Source organism: Macaca thibetana, chromosome 7, assembly GCF_024542745.1.
Source record: "Macaca thibetana thibetana isolate TM-01 chromosome 7, ASM2454274v1, whole genome shotgun sequence".
Classification (NCBI taxonomy): domain Eukaryota; kingdom Metazoa; phylum Chordata; class Mammalia; order Primates; family Cercopithecidae; genus Macaca; species Macaca thibetana.
The window spans coordinates 159,158,710-159,172,499 of NC_065584.1; the positions used below are offsets into that span (position 1 = coordinate 159,158,710).

The 13,790-nt window shown below is 44.3% G+C and overlaps 1 non-coding gene across 1 annotated transcript; it reads right to left on the reverse strand.

Annotated features, from left to right (window-relative positions):
* Positions 1 to 11,820: 11,820 nt before the first annotated feature.
* Positions 11,821 to 11,890, reverse strand: LOC126960433 (small nucleolar RNA SNORD77). Its single transcript, XR_007727980.1, has one exon. It is a non-coding gene; the product is annotated as a small nucleolar RNA SNORD77 (small nucleolar RNA).
* Between the last annotated feature and the right edge of the window lie 1,900 nt (positions 11,891 to 13,790).

The window sequence follows — 13,790 nt, forward strand, 5'->3', positions numbered from 1 at the left end:
AAAAATAAGTAGAAGCTTTCTTTTTTTATGCTCTGTAACATTTTAAGTAGCTGTGAAGGTTTGGTAAATTCTCCTGTGAATCCATCTGGGCCTTGTGACTTGTTAAAGAGCAATTCGTTAATTTATTTAAATTTTCTGTGTTTACCAGGGTCAATTTGGGTAAATAATATTTTTGTAGAAAATTATCTATTTAACCGAGGTTTTCAAAGGCATTTGTCTAGACTTGAGAAAAGTAGTGTCTTAGGATTTGTAAATTGTCTTCTGTTTCAGTGGTTGTCCTCCTTGTCATTTCTTATCTTGCACGCTGATGCCTTTTTCTTTTGTTCTTTTTTTTTAAAAAAAAATTTATGAATACATAATAGTCATACATATTTATGGAGTACATGTGATATTTTCATAAAAGCATACAATATGTAATGTTCAAATCTGGGTAACTGGGATATCCATCACCTCAAATACCATCTCTTTGTGTTGGGAACATATCCTTTTGTTCTTGATTAGGTTAGCTAGCAGTTCGTCTACTTGACTGATTTGTTTTCTCTAAGAAACAGCAGTTCAGTTAATTTATGTTTTTTATATATTTTTTCTTTTTTTTGAAACAATCCACTTTTTATTCAAATGGAATCATATTTAACAATCAAGGTCATATGACTTAAACTCTTCTGAGCTGGGTTTAGGATTCAGATAGATAGTTTATTGTCAGTTGACATTAAAACAATGTTCTTGGCCAGGCACAGTGGCTCATGACTGTAATTCCAGCACTTTGGGAGGCTGAGGCAGGTCAATCACCTGATGTCAGGAGTTCGAGACCAGCCTGGCCATTATAGCAAAACCCCGTCTCTACTAAAAATGCAAAAATTAGCTGGGCATGGTAGCGGGCATCTGTAATCCCAGCTACTTAGGAGGCTGAGGCAAGAGACTCGCTTGAACCCGGGAGGCAGAGGTTACAGTGAGCTGAGATCACACCATTGGACTCCAGCCTGCACAACAAGAGCAAAACTCTGTCTTGAAAAAAAAAAAAAGAGAGAGAGAAAAAGAGAAAAAAATAAATTATTTGCATCAAGTTACACAGTTTTTTTTTAGTTTTAAAATCAAATTTATGGCCAGACACAGTGGCTCATACCTGTAATCCTGGCACTTTGGGAGGTTGAGGCGGGTGGATCACCTGAGGTCAGGAGTTCAAGACCAGGCTGGCAACATGGTGAAACCTTGTCTCTATTAAAAATACAAAAATTAGCTAGGCGTAGTGGCTCACATCTGTAGTCTCAGCTCCTGGGGAGGCTGAGGCACAAGAATCACTTAAGCCCAGGCAGAGGATGTTGCAGTGAGCTGAGATCATGATACTGCACTCCAGCCTGGGTGACAGAGTGAGACCCTTTCTCAAAAACAAACAAACAAAAACTTTATTTAGGCCTAATTTCCATACAATAAAATTTACCCATTTTAACTGTACAATATGATGATTTTTGACATATATACACTATAGTATAAGTACTACCACAATCAATATTCAATTATAACTCATGCCTCTTTTTCAGCACTCTTCATCCCCAATTTCAGCAGCTGGTAACTTTAAGGTTTTACCTTTTCCAGAATGTCACATAAATGGAATCATACATTATGTAGCCCTTTGAGTCTGTTTTCTCTCACTCAGCATAATGATTATATTTGTCCATGTTGATGCGGGCATCAATTTATACAAACAATTTTAATGCAAACGTTCAACAGGGCTCCTTTCCCATTTTCCCAAGATTTCATCTCTCTCTCTGCTGTGGACACAGATGGCTTCACTCCATCCTGTATTCTCTGGACCATGATAGAATTCCAGAATCTCGGTAGTTTTTGCATTCCAAGAAGTAGAGCCCAGAGTGGTGGCCTATAATTACAGTTACTCAGGAGGCTGAGGCAGGAGGATCCCTTGAGTCCAGCAGTTTGAGGCCAGCCTGGACACCACAGCAAGACCACCAATAAATAAATACATAAATGGAACATGTTTCCCTATCATGGTCATTTTCATCCATTCCTCCGGTAGAAGCATCAGATCCTTCAAGCAAGGGTTTATGTTGGGGTCTCTCAATCTCTGCATTAGCACAGGCATCCAGTCTTCTTATGGAGGAGGATGGGGAGGTGGAATGGAAAAACAAGAGAGGTGAATCAGAGACCTAACTGCCTTCTGCCCATTGGTACTGCCCGTGGACAGCTGGCACAGGGGAACACCCCATTCTTCTGCCTTCAATGGTGTGGAGAGGGGCAGAGGACGAGGAAACGCAGGAAACTAGGAGTGAGGCAGGCAGACATGCTTCAAAGGCTGGAGCCAAGGAGGGTGCAGGGAGAGTTGAGAGTTCCTGGACCGGGCAGGGGTCACCTCCTCACCACAGCCAGAATGGTTCTACCAGTGCCCATGCCATCTCCAGCTCCAAACACCATTTTTCCTGTTTCCTAGCTCATTAATTTCTATCTTTCTTTTTTTTTTCTTTTTTGAGATGGAGTCTCACTCTGTTGCCCAGGCTGTAGTACAGTGGTGCAATCTCAGCTCACTGCAACCTCTGCCTCCCAGGTTCAAATGATTCTCCTGCCTCAGCCTCCTGAGTAGCTGGGATTACAAGCATGTGCCACCATGTGCCTGGCTAATTTTTGTATTTTTAGTAGAGACACGGTTTCACCATGTTGCCCAGGTTGGTCTCGAACTCCTGAGCTCAAAGTGATCACCCGCCTGAGCCTCTCAAAGTGCTGGGATTACAGGCGTGAGCCACTGCCCCCGGCCCTAACTCATTAATTTCTATTTATGTCTATATTCATTCCTACCTTCTACTTTCTCTTGGTTTACTTTGCTTTTTTCCTAACTTTTTAGTAGATGTTTACTTTTACTGATATATGTATTTGATGTAACACATTTCCTGACAACTGTAAGCAGTACGTCATAGATTCAGATAAGCTGTGTTTTCATTATTGTTATTTTATGAAATTCTGCAATTTTGGTTTGCATTACCCTGTTGATTCAAGAGTTGCTTAATCTAGTTCTTTAAAATTTCTAGGCCGGGCAGGGTGGCTCACACCTGTAATCCCAGCACCTTGGGAGGCCAAGTGGGGCAGATCACTTGTGGTCAGGAGTTCGAGACCAGCCTGGCCAACATGGTGAAACTTCGTCTCTACTAAAAATGCAAAAATTAGCTGGATGTAGTGGCAGGCACCTGTAATCCCAGCTACTTGGGAAGCTGAAGCTTGAGAATTGCTTGAACTGGGAGGCGGAGGTTGCAGTGAGCCGAAATTGCACCACTGCACTCCATCCAACCTGGGTGACAGAACGAGACTACATCTCAAAAAAAAAAAAAAAAAAATTCGAAAAGTCTTTTTGCTTCTAATTTTGTTAATTTGTCATTGTATTGCATTTTGTGATCAGAGAATGTTGTTTCTGCTATTGCTAATTCACGAATGTTTCTTTAAATTACTCAGTAGACAGTTCTCTGATCCACCAAGTCTCAGGATAGGGTCCTCTGGGGCTAATTCTAGCCAATGTTATCAGTGTGCCGCCACCTCCAGGACCTGGCTGCACTCTGCTGTCTTCCACACAACCCTCCTGACTTTCCGGTTCAGAAGTGAGCTCTAGACCTAGCTCTGCTGGTTTCAGATATTTATCTCCCCATTTACATGTAAATTGAAGTTTGAGGTATGCCTTGTCTCCTAGTGACGCCGTGAGGGATGGGGTGATTTAATTTGCTTTCATTGTCAATCTGTATGGTTTGTGAAGGACTGTGAAGGGATTTTAGGCACCTGCCATTATTCCACAAGAATCAGGAAGCTTTGTGCTTTCTTTTTATTGTATCTTTGCTGCTTTTTCTTCATTCCTGCCTCCCATTGGCTTAATCAAATTTTCTTTTTTGCCCTTCCCTTCCCATCCACATTGAAGTCATAGTTCCATTGCGGTTCTCTCAGTGGTGTCCCTTAAAAGCACAGCATGCACATTTAGCTTAACAAACTCTAAAGTTAATCAGTATCACCACCTCCCTCCCAAACAGTATAACGATCTTAGAATGTTCCAACTCCCAGCCAGGCATGGTGGCCCATGCCTATAATCCCAGCTCATTGGGAGGCTGAGACAGGAGGACCTCTTGAGGCCAGGAAGACTCCTTGAGACCAGCCTGGGCAACATAGCAAGACCTTGTCTCTACAAAAAATAAAAATATTAGCTGGGTGTGGTGGTATGCATCTGTAATGTCAGCTACTCGGGAGGCTGAGGCAAGAGGATGGCTTGAGCCCAGGAATTCAAGGCTGCAGTGAGCTATGATAGTGTCACTACACCTCAGCCTGGAATCCTGTCTCTTACTGAAAAAAAAAATTTTTTTTTGAGATGGAGTCTTGCTCTGTCGCCCAGGTTGGAGTGCAGTGGCATGATCTTGGCTCACTGCAACCTCTGCCTCCCGGGTTCAAGCGATCCTCCTGCTTCAGCCTCCCAAGTAGCTGGGAGTACAAGCATGGGCCACCACGCCCGGCTAATTTTTTAAAAAATTTATTTATTTATTTATTTATTTTTTGGTAGAGACAACGTTTCATCATGTTGGCCAGGCTGGTCTCCAACTCCTGATCTCAGGTGATCCACCCGCCTCAGCCTCTAAAAGTGCTGGGATTACAGGTGTGAGCCACTGCACCCGGCCAAAAAGAATGCTTTGACTCTCATCATCTCCCTCTCACCGTATTATTAATTCAACAAACATTTGTGAGTGCCTACCACATGCCAAGTTGATACAGTAATGAACAAAAGAGGAGGAGAGGGAGGGAATGGGAGAGAATCTCTGTGCTAATGGATTACATTTTGGTGGGAGAGATAAACAAGATGCGATATTAAAATCTGTAGTGTGGGCCAGAAGTGGTGGCTCACACTTGTAATCCTAGCACTTTGGGAGGGTGAGGCGGATGGATCATTTGAGGTGAGGAGTTCAAGACCAGCCTGGTCAACATGGTGAAACCCTGTCTCTACTAAAAATACAAAAATTAGCTGGGCGTGTTGGTACGTGCTTGTAATCCCAGCTACCCAGGAGGCTGTGGCAGGAGAATCACTTGAACCTGGTAGGCGGAGGTTGCAGTGAGCCGAGATCGCACCATTGCCCTCCAGCCTGGGTGACAGAGCAGAGCTCTGTCTCAAAAAAAAAAAAAAAAAAATCTTTAGTATGTTGCACAGTGAAAAGTACTAAGGTGCAAAACACTAAAGCAGGGTAGGAGAATATGAAGTGGTGTAGCCACGAGAAGCCTCACTAGAAAGGTAAATTTTTGTTGTGTTTTGGAGATGGGGTCTCACTCTGTCACCCAGGCTGGAATGTAGTGGTGTTATCACAGCTCACGCAGCCTCAACTTCCCCACCTCAGCCTCCCAAGTAGCTGGAATTACAGGCACATGTCCCACACTGGGCTAATTTTTGTATTTTTTAGAGATGAGGATTTCCCCATGTTGCCCAGTTGCCCAGGCTGGTCTCAAACTCCTTTGGCTCAAATGATTTGCCCACCTCAGCCTCACTGGGATTACTGGCATTAAGGAAGGAGACCACTACTACTCCTGCTGCCCTCCTCCCCACATCTTGGAGGAAAGATACAAAGCAAAAAGTTGGAAAAAAAAAAACAAAAGTAAGATAAATAGCCAGACAACCTTGACACCACCACCTGGCCCTAGGAGTTAAAACAAGTAATAATAATAACGTCAACTCCTGACCTAAACTACTTGTGTAATCTGTAAATTCCAGACACTTTATGAAAAAAGCACTGTAGGCCGGGCGCGGTGGCTGAAGCCTGTAATATCAGCACTTTGGTAGGCCGAGATGGGCAGATCACGAGGTCAGGAGATCGAGACTATCCTGGCTAACACGGTGAAACCCCGTCTCTACTAAAAAATACGAAAAACTAGCCAGGTGAGGTGGCGGGCGCCTGTAGTCCCAGCTACTCGGGAGGCTGAGGCAGGAGAATGGCATAAACCTGGAAGGCAGAGCTTGCAGTGAGCCGAGATCGCGCCACTGCACTCCAGCCTGGGCGACAGAGCAAGACTCCGTCTCAAAAAAAAAGAAAAAAAGCATTGTAAAACTTTGTTCTGTTAGCTGATGCATGTAGCCCCCAGTCACGTTTCCCATGCTTGCTTGATTTATCACAACCCTTTCACGTGGACCCCTTAAAGTTGTAAACCTTTAAAAAGGCCAAGAATTTCTTTTTCAGGGAGCTCGGCTCTTAAGACGCAAGTCAGCCGATGCTCCTGGCCGAATAAACCACTTCCTTCTTTAATCCGGTGTCTGAGGAGTTTTGTCTGCGGCTCATCCTGCTACACATGAACCACTATGCCTAGCCTGAATTTTTTCTTTTCTTCGAGACCAAGTCTTGCTGTCGCCCAGGTTAGAGTGCAGTGGCGCAGTCTCAGCTCACTGCAACCTCTACCTCCCGGGTTCAGTTGACTCTCCTGCCTCAGCTCCCCGGAGAAGCTGGGATTACAGGTGCCCCCCACCACACCCAGCTAATTTTGTATTTTTAGTAGAGACGAGTTTCACCATGTTGGTCAGGCTGGCCTCAAACTCCTGACCTCAGGTGATCCACCTGCCTCAGCCTCTCAAAGTGCTGGGATTACAGGCATGAGCCACTGCGCCCAGCTGAATTTTGTTTGTTTGTTTGTTTAGTTTGAGATGGAGTCTTGCTCTGTTGCCCAGGATGGAGTATAGTGGCACAATCTCAGCTCACTCCAACCTCTGCTTCCCGAGTTCAAGGGATTCTCGTGCCTCAGCCTCCTGAGTAGCTGGGTCTACAGGCACACGCCACCACGCCCAGCTATTTTTTTTTGTAGAGACCGGGTTTCACCCTGTTGGCCAGGCTGGTCTCGAACTCCTGCCCTCAAGTGATCCGCCTACCTTGGCCTCCCAAAGTGCTGGGATTACAGGTGTGAGCTGCCGCTCCCGGCTTATTTTTTATTTTTTATTTTTTTAGAGACAGGGTCTTACTCTGTCACCTAGGCTGGAGCGCAGTGGCGCGATCATAGCTCACTGCAACCTCAAACTCCTGAGCTCAAGGTATCCTCTGTCTCAGCCTCCCAAGTAGCTGAGACTACATAAATGTGCCACCAAGCCGGCTATTTATTTTATTTTCTGTAGAGCCAAAAAAGGTCTCCCTATGTTCCTTAGGCTGGTCTTGAACTCTTGGCCTCAAGCAATCCTCCCACCTCAGCCTCCCAAAGTACTGGGATTACAGGCATGCTCCACCTTGCCTGGCTGAAAGGCAACTTTTGAATTAAGACATGAAGGAAATGAGAGCTAGCCATGTAGATATCTTGGGGAAGAATATTCTAGGCAAAGAGAATAGCAAGTACCAAAGACCTAAAGCACTTTTTGACATGTTTAAAGAACAGCAAGGAGCCTTATGAGGCTACAGTGAAGGGAAGGAGAAGAGTGATAGGATTTTTTTTTTTTTTTTTTTTTTTTTTTTTTTTTTGAGACAGAGTCTTGTTCTGTCGCTAGGCTGGAGTGCAGTGGTGAGATCTCGGCTCACTGCAACCTTCGCCTCCCGGGTTCAAGTGGTTCTCGTGCCTTAGCCTCTTGAGTAGCTGGGACTACAGGCACATACCACCACGCCCAGCCAGTTTTTGTATTTTTGGTAGAAACAAGGTTTCACCATGTTGGCGAGGCTGGTCTCGAATTCCTGACCTCAAGTGATCTGCCCACCTCAGCCTCCCAAATTCATGGAATTACAGGTATGTGCCACTGTGCCAGCTAATTTTTGTATTTTTAGTAGAGGCGGGGTTTTGCCATGTTGGACAGGCTGGTCTGGAACTCCCGATCTCAAGTGATCCGCCCATCTTGCCTCCCAAAGTGCTGGGATTACAGGCGTGAACCACCACGCCCAGCCAGAAGAGTGATAGGATTTTGAAATCACAAACCTAATATGGAGACCAAAGTAGAATCATGTGGTCCATATTAAGGATGTTGGTCTTTATTATGAGATAGAGACCCACTGAAGAGTGCTAAGGGACATGCCTTGGCATATGCCAAACCAGGATCACTCTGGTTGCTGTATTAAGAACAGAATGGCTGGGCATGGTGGCTCATGCCTGTAATCCCAGCACTTTGGGAGGCCGAGGTGGGTAAATTACCTGAGGACGGGAGTTTGAGACCAGCCTGACCAATATGGAGAAACCCCGTCTCTAGTAAAAATACAAAAATTAGCTGGGCATGGGTGGTGCATGCCTGTAATCCCAGCTGCTCGAGAAGCTGAGGCAGGAGAATTGCTTGAACCCAGGAGGCAGAGGTTGCGGTGAGCCAAGATTATGCCATTGCACTCTGGGCTGGGCAACCAGAGTAAGACTCCATCTCAAAAAAAAAAAAAGAAAAGAAAAGAAAAGAATGCTGGGGAGAAAGCCAGCTAGGAAGTTACACTAATCTTCATGAGAGATGATGGTGACCTGCCCAGCACTGGGAAATAGGAGGGCATGGGAAGTGCTTGAATGCTGAATGTGTTTTGCAGGCAGAGCTGACAGAATTTGCTGACTGACCAGTGAGGTGTGAGAAGTGAGAGGTCAAGGAGGACACCCAGTATTTTGACTTGCGCAACTGTAAGAACAGAGTTGCCATTAACTTCTTGTTGACTAGAGTTTAATCACATGGCATAGGAGGCAGAATTCTAAGAATTCTCCTGTGATCTTTGCCCTGGTATAATCCCTTTCTTCCTCTTTGAGGGTAGGTAGAAATCAACATGAGCTCATGTTCTGTTATAAAGCAAAAGGATTATCCAGGTGGGTGTAATCTAATCACAAGCCCTTGAAAATCACAGTTTTTCTGGCTGCTGGGCAGAAGGGGAAGACAGTGTATTAATCAGCGTTCTCCAGAGAGGCAGAACCAACACGAAGGATAGATATGTAGGTAGGTAGACAGACAGACAGACAGACAGATAGATAGATAGATAGTTTTTGCCTCTGAAAACACCTTCACAGAGACACTAAAAAAAATGCTTTAGTAGGTTTCTAGGTTTTCCTTAATCCAGTCAAGTTGACACCTAAAATTAACCATCAGAGAGAGATTCCAAGCATGAGAAAGACACTGCACCAAGGCTGCCTTGAAGATGTAGGGGACCAGCCAGGTGCAGTGGCTCACGCCTGTAATCTCAACACTTTGGAAGGTCAAGGAGGGCAGACCACTTGAGGTCAGGAGTTCGAGACCATCCTGGCCAACATGGTGAAACCCCGTCTCTACTAAAAATACAAAAATTAACCAGGTGTGGTGGTGCGCACCTGTAATCCCAGCTACTTGGGAGGCTGACAGGATAATCGCTTGAACCCAGGAGGCAGAGGTTACAGTGAGCCAAGATAGCATTACTGCACTCCAGCCTTGGTGGCAGAGTGAGACTCTGTCTCAAAAAAAAAAAAAAAAAAAAAAAAAAAGAAAATGAAAGATGTAGGGACCACATGAAGTGTCCCGGCAGCCTCTGGGAACAGAGAGCAGCCCCTGCTGCTCACAGCCCGTTAGGAATCAGGACCTCAGATCTATAGCCACAAGGAACTGGTTTCTGCCGAACTGAATGAGTCTAAAAGTAGATTTTTCCCCAGAGCCTCCGGACAAGAGCCCAGTCCATGGACACCTTGCTATCAGCCTTTTGGGACCCTGAGCAGAGAACCCAACCAAGCCCAGACTTCTGACGTATAGAACTCTGAGATAATAAGTGGGTGTTGTTTTAAGCTGCTACGTCTGTGGTCATTTGTCACACTGCAATAGAAAACAAACACATAAGGCCACACCTAACTGAGAGAGGTTGGTAAATGGTGTCTCAAGCTGGATATTCATGTGCATTGTTAAACTTGGAGGAGGAGTTCTATAATGAAAGAAAGAGAAGCATGAATACTGGGGAGATGATAAGACATTCTTCCACACACTGTAAGCCTGCCCTGTCCAATACAGCACATACTAACCACATGTGCATATGGTTTTTTTTTTTCCTTTTTTTTTTTTTTTTTTTTTTGAGATGGAGTCTCGCTCTGTCACCCAGGCTGGAGTGCAATGGTGTGATCTTGGCTCACTGCAACCTCCACCTCCCAGGTTCAAGTGATTCTTCCACCTCAGCCTCCGGAGTAGCTGGGATTACAGGCACCCGCCATCATGCCTGGATAATTTTTGTATTTTTGTACAGACAGGGTCTCGCTCTGTTACTTAGGCTGGAGTGCAGTGGTGCAATCTTGACTCACTGCAACCCCAACCTCCTGGGCTCAAGTGATCCTCCCACTTCAGCTTCCTCAGTAGCTAGGACTACAGGTACACACCACCACGCCCGGCTAATTTCTGTAGAGACAGCCTCTTGTTATGTTTCTTAGACTTGCCTCGAACTCCTGGGCTCAAGCAATCCACCTGCCTCAGCCTCCCAAAGTGCTGGGATTGCAGGCATGAGCCACCGCGCCTGGTCTAAAAACACTCTTTTCATTCAGCACTACAGGTTTTAAAAGGCAGTGTTCCCATAAGACATAATGGCAAAGAAAGACATAATGGCAAAGAAATGACAAAATGGCAAAGAACTCCAGTCACATTCAGCAAACCTGTTTTTCCAGCTACATTAATGCACTCAGTTGATGCAGGTAAGTGTATGGGAGAAGTTCATGGAGAGATAGGAGGGTCCTGGAAACAAAGGAAGACTGTGGCATTAGATGACTGCAATCACAGAGACTCAGATGGTGCTTGTACTACCACGGTTCGTCTTTTGAGTATGGGCATGTCATAGTCTGGACCAGAATATAAATTCTAGTAGCAAAGTGGGTAGGGTGGTTACTGCATAAGAAGGTATCACAACCTGTCATTTGGGGAGGGTGAGGGAAGGACTGGCTGTCACAGCTCATCCTCACCAAGGACGTATGTGTAGTGCCCTCTGGTGGCCTGCAGTGGCACGCAAGCCAGGCAGATCAGAATCCCCCATCTCTCACCCCCCAAGCCCCCACCCTCCTCCCAGCCACCCCCATCTCAGGCAAGACAAAGCCAGAGTCCTAACTGGTCTCCCTACTTCCACTCCTGTCCACCAGAATGATTTGTTAAGATCATCAGATCATGTCACTCCTCTGCTCAAAATTCAAGGTAATTTCCCTTCTCTCTGAGTTATTTAGCCACAGTACTCAGTGGTCTCCATGGCTGTACTCAGTATGGCACCTCCCAGCTACCTTTCTGTCTCCACCTCCTGCCCCTCTCCCAGCTACTCACTGTGCTGTAGCCATGCTGGGCTGCCTGCTCTTCCTTTGCCAGCATAACACACCAAGCACACTCCCACCTCTGTGTTTGCTGTCTCTCCCATCTGGGAATGCACAGGTGACTCCTTCATGTCCTTCATATCTGTGTCAAATATCACCACATCATCTTTTGCACTAAATAAAAAAACAACCCTCCTCCCAGCACACTATATCCCCTTTAGCTGGATTCATTTTTTGCCATAGTATTTAATACCATCTAACATATTACATCTTTATTTACATATATATGTGCATGTGTATTTATATTTATTACCTGTCTCCCCCTACTTTTTGCTTTTTCAAAAAAGTAGAAACTTTGTTTTGTTGCTAGTTGAATCCCCAGGATCTAAAATAGTGCCTAGCCTGTAGTAGTGCTCAAATATATATGTTGGGGAAATAAATGAATCAAGATCTGAATAATGAGCAGGCATTGTATGACCTTCATTGTTTCTTTCTTGAATATCAAGACACTATCACAAAAAGGACAACTCTACAAATTTGTATAAAATTCATAAAATTCCTATTATATCCCAGCAGCTGGGGCAAAGAAAAAAAAGAAAAAAATTCCAATGTAATCCCAACATTTTTTTTTTTCCCAACCACCCCAGATACATCAGACAGATGGTATACATCTCTTCATGATTCAATTTGCTGAACAACGCAACTGTCATAGTATCCAACAGGTTTCTTTTTAATTGGATTAAATTATCTGACAATTTATTTGGAAAGAATAAAGTACTTAGAAATAGCCAAAAAATGTAGGAAGAAGTACACTAAGGGTGCACTTGGCTTACTAGATCTCAGAAGACACTATAACGATACCACAATAGCATCAATATAATATTGGCCTGGGCATAGACAAATAAACCAGTGGAATAGAAAAGAGAATCCAGGAATAGATATCTGTTTTTAAGAACATAAAATGTGAACAGTGCAATTTTAATTCAGTGGGAAATGGATGGATTATATAATAAATGATTATGATATCTATCAGGAAAATAATTGGACCTCCATTTTATATCATACAAAAATAAGTTCCAAGTATATTAAATACTAAAACATAGCAGGTACTTTTACTTATTCATTTATTTACATTTATACTTATATTTATATTTTTGAAACAGGGTCTCACTCGGTCACCTGGCCTGGAGTACAGTGGCACAATCATGCTTCACCACAGCCTCAACCTCCCTGGCTCAAGCGATCTTCCTACTTCAGCCTCCCAAGTAGCTGGGACAGGTCTGTGCCACCACGCCCGGCTAATTTTTTGTATTTTCTATAGAGACAGGGTTTTGCCATGTTGTCCCAGGCTATTCTCGAACTCCTGGGCTCAAGTGATCCACCCACCTCAGTCTTCCAAAGTGCTGCGACTACAGGTGTGACCCATCATGCGTGTCCAGCAGGTCCTTTTAGAACCCCAACTAAGTTCAGAATATAGTTAATTTGGTCCTCATGCCTATATGAAGACATGTGACTGATTTCATCAGAGTCACAATTTATAGTGCACATTCCTAATCTTTTGGTTGTAAAAAGTCCCATTTCACAACTGGGCTCAGAGTATGAAAGCCCAACGGAATGCAGAGGGAGTCCGTGGTGTGGAGAGGGGGATTGGTGATGGTAAGAATGGGGTGCTGGACCCCAAGCATGAGGAGAGTTTCCATAGGAAAGTAGGGGTAGTGACTGTAGCTGCCCACCTGAGAATGTCAGAGTCCAAGCTAGGTAAGGAAATGGTTCACGGAGGGGCAGGACAAGAGATTGATCAAATAGGTAAATATTTTGAGAATAATGGGAGCAAAGTTTCTATTTAAAATGAAAGAATATAGTAATGAGGAAACTAGAATAAACCCTGTGGCATCAGACTGGAATTGAAGGTATTGGGGGTGGATTCGTGGTTTTGTTTTTTTCCTTTGTTTTCTTTCTTTCTTTTTTATTTTTTGAGATAGAGTCTGGCTCTGTCGCCCAGGCTGGAGTACAGCAGCACAAGCTCAGCTCACTGCAATCTCCGCCTCCTGAGATCAAGCAATTCTACCTCAGCCTTCTGAGTAGCTGGGAATACAGGCACATGCCACCACACCCGGCTAATTTTTGTATTTTTAGTAGAGACGGGGTTTCACCATGTTGGCCAGGCTGGTCTCGAACTCCTGACCTCAAGTGATGTGCCCACCTTGGCCTCCCAAAGTGCTGGGATTATAGGCATAAGCCACCGCACCCAGCCCATGGTTTTCATTTGATCTAAATATCTTCACCATGTTGAATCTAGACAAGAGGATACATCAGACAAACCCAGATCAAGGGACATTCTATAAAATAACTGGCCTATTATCTTCAAAAGTGGTCATGAAAGTAAAGGAAAGACTGAGGAACTGTTCCGGACTAAAAAAGACTAAAAGGGATGAAAACCAAAAGCAATGTTTTGATCCTGGGTTGGATTCTTTTGCAAGGACATTATTGGGACAATTGGTGAAACTTAAGTGGAGTACATGGATGCGACTATAGTAAAACATCATTGTCAATGTCCTAGTTTGGATGGTTGTATTATACTTATATAAGGAAATGTTGCTGTTTGTAGGAAATAC